Below are 3969 nucleotides of genomic sequence, written 5' to 3'. Positions count from 1 at the left end.
GTATAATCTGAAATCTCTATTCCGGATATACAAGTCATAGGTGGTCTCTAGCAAGACACTATGACTACCTATCTCGAATAGAGTTTGTTCGTGATCCTACGAACGCTAATGATGATTCCGTTTGATGATCCTTTTGTATCACGATATCATATGTCGAATATAAGGCATGGACAAGCCGCCTTATCTGATTCGACTGCTTTCTCGTTTACTGAGTTCGACTGTCTGAAATAGACGACGTTCGTCTATAGTGCGGCCACACATTTCTATAGTCTCGCTCACACGAGGGGCCCAGCGATAGTTCTCTCTTTTACGAGAGGTACAAATCCCGTCTTGACTATCTACAATCCAGCACATGATTCGTTTCGTACCTAATACACGCCTTTATAGTCCTCCTGTTACGCAGGACGTTTGACGTAATCAAAGCACGCAACTCCTCATGTTGGATTCCGTAGATATCTCAGGTGTTAGGATCCAATCATGGAACCGTCGTATGAGATACAAGTCATGACGCTAGTCCATGTGACAATCTCATGCGGGTCAATCCAGTATTCCGTTCTCCAACGAATACCTATGATTGTGATCGTATCCAAATACTTATGATCATCTATATGATCATCAACCACACATCATACTAGTCTTATTATGTCATCATTCCCATAATGACACAAGACTAGGGAGTTAAGTATCATTCATAATGATACATGGATTTCATAACACATCTAGTATGCAGGAAAATGTAATGAATCAAATACTCTCATAAACTATAGAAAGTATCAATACATCAAATGTATCTAAATAAAACTCATGAACAATACATCATAGAGAACTTAACCAACATTCCTGATAGTGTCGAAGGCAATGCTGACTCAACCTTTGCCCAGTACAACACGCCTAAGCACACTGAGCTTTTGGCTGGTATTCGATTATCGGTCATCGACATGTCTAGTTTCGAGCTGAACCCGTCTACTATTCAGATGTTGGACAACAATGCTTTCCGGGGTAGGCCGAACGAAGACCCGAACGCACATTTAACTCGCTTTAAGATGATGTGTCGTTCTATCAAGAGAGACAACAGGGTGACAGAAGATACACTTCGCTTAATTGCTTTCCCCTGGACTCTCCTGGATGCTGCTTTGGAATGGTGTTATGGTTTGATACCTGATTCCATCCACACCTGGGAACAGTTGGAAGTGCAGTTTATGTCAAAAATTTTCCCAGCTCACCGCACTCAAGCCGCTCTTTCTGGCATTCATTCATTCAAGCAGGATCATGGGGAAAGTCTTTATGACGCTTGGAAGTGGTACAAGGGATATCAAAAGTCTTGCCCTCATCACGGGCTAGATAAGAACTACCTGATCAACACCTTCTTCCGAGGACTCAGGATGGATACCAAGACCTTGATCCGGGCATCTTGCGGTGGGAGCATCCAGAACAAGTCATTCGCTGAGCTAGAAGAACATATTGAGATGATGGCCCAAGAAGAAGACGCTCCGAATGAGTACTCTAGAGATTTGCTAAGGAAAGGCAATGATCAAGCCATACATATGGTTCCCGAACAATTGGCTGTCCTCAATGCTAAGCTCGAAGATTCCACTCGATCCTTTAGGACTGAACATTCGACGCCAACACAAGAAGAGCTCGGTATGTATGCACTAGATGAGAGAATCGAAGGTGTGAACTATGTGGCCAACAACTCATACTCGAACGCGTACAATCCGGGGTGGAAAAATCATCCCAATCTCTCATACAAGTCAAACAGTGTTGAGAATCCCGCGTCGAACAACTTCAGAGTATCCGACAACTCGAACCAGAGGATTCCTCCCGGGTTTGCTTTTCAATCCAGGGGTCCTAATAGGACATCCAACTATAGAGCTCCGGGACAATCCTACAACAATGTTGCATCTCCAGGTAATGTCGAATCTAACCCTGATACGTACGGTCTCCTTATACAGTTTTTGCAGAGTCAAGAGAAGACGAATCAGGAATTTCGAGCTCAGTTCGCAAGCATCGAGGCTCACTTCAAGAACATAGACAACCAGATTACTCAGCTAGTATCAGCCATTCAAAGACCATCTGGGTCTCTTCCAGGTAACTCTGAGACTAACCCTCGTGCGCATGTCAATGCTATTACCTTGAGAATGGTAAGCAGGTAGATTCTGGAGATCCATCGATGGTTGAGCAAGGCGATAGCTCGAGAACCACAGTTTTAGATACTGCTGACGATACACCTGAGCCAGCATACGTGCCTCCTCCTCCTAGACCACCACCAGTACCGTTTCCATCTCGCATGAGGAAGCACAACGAAGACAGCCAATTCGCGAAGTTCGTTGAGATGCTGAAGAAACTCGAGGTAACCATGCCATTCACTGACGCTATTTTGCAGATTCCCTCGTACACGAAGTACCTCAAGGACATTCTGACCAAGAAGAGGGTCACTGAGAAAGAAACTGTGGCGCTTACTGCCGAATGCAGCGCTTTGATCCGACACGAGCTCCCACTTAAGCGGTCCGATCCAGGTAGCTTTTCAATCCCTTGTAAATTGGATAATGTTTCCATCGACCGTGCACTCTGTGATCTAGGAGCTGCCGTCAGTCTTCTTCCATTATCGATCTTCAAGAAGCTGAATGTGGATGAGCTGAAACCCACTAGAATGGCTCTCCAACTTGCCGATCGTTCTGTCAAATACCCCATTGGGATACTTGAAGATGTGCCATTAAAAGTCGGGAACTTCTATATCCCGGTTGACTTTGTGGTTCTCGACATGGACGAAGATCCTAAGGTACCTATCATCCTTGGTCGTCTATTCCTTAATACCGCAGATGTTGTTATCCATGTTAGAGCAGGTAGACTGGCCATGAAGATTGGAGATGAGACGGTGGAGTTCACTTTGGACAAAAATCTCAAACAACCGACATCAACAGAATATGCCTGCTTCATAAACACACTCGACGATTCAGCTCAGAAGTATGAACCGATCGTTTCTGGCCAGGAAACCGATCGGTTTGAACATGATCTCAATGCTAGAATTTTACAGAAAGTCGAACCGATCGGTTGTCGACCTTCAACCGATCGTTTCGAAAATAGAGTTCGAAGCAAAAAGTTACAGAAACTCAAACCGATCGTGTCGCAGTGTGCAACCAATCGGTTCGAGCACCCTTCTCAAGCTTTGGAGTTACAGAACTTGGAACCGATCGGTTCTGCATTCTCTAACCGATCGGTTCAGGCCCCAGCACGATACAATGCTTCACTTTCATCCCGCATGGGTGCTCATGACCTCTCTCACCCTGTTAATGAGGACACTAGTCTATCAGACCACCATTCTCATACACCTCTTGCTCCAGGTTGGCGAAAGATCGATAATCTTTGCCTGTTAGACCCCTATGGCAGTTGAGAAGGTTTGGTCAAGCTAACGACCTTAAACAAGCGTTTCCGGGAGGCAACCCGAGTTTGTAGGTTAGTTTTTCTTTTCTTTCTTTTCTTTTTTGCATCGGATATTGGTTTGTATCTCTTATCACCAGGTTAAGTTTTAATGAGGAGCTGTCGAGGAGGCAAGGAAGCTAGCTATGCGATAGACGTAGGCAGACTTAAGTCCGAGTAAACGAACGTCGCGAGCTAAGTATTCTTTTCTCTTTTTGATTTACTTCTCTCTTGACTCATCTTATTGGTTGCCTCTACTAGATGAGAATTGACACCGAGGACAGTGTCTAGTTCAAGTCTGGAGGAGGATTCGTCTAACGCCAAACCATATCCATATAGAGTAGTGTTGCATGCATTTTTCTCTTTTATTTTCACTTTTTAGTTGTATGTGCATATAGGATGCACTAGGATCATATAGTTTGTTGTTAGGATTATGCATTTACATATAGCATTTAGGACATATAAGATCACGTGCATAGAACCGTTTTGAGCATTGATGTGATGATCTATGGCATGAGAGAGTAGAAACGTCCTGAAAATACTGTGATCCGT

The sequence above is a fragment of the Tarenaya hassleriana genome, unplaced genomic scaffold (genome assembly GCF_000463585.1).
Source record: "Tarenaya hassleriana unplaced genomic scaffold, ASM46358v1 Cleome167, whole genome shotgun sequence".
NCBI lineage: Eukaryota > Viridiplantae > Streptophyta > Magnoliopsida > Brassicales > Cleomaceae > Tarenaya > Tarenaya hassleriana.
Note: the sequence above shows the minus strand (reverse complement) of the source record.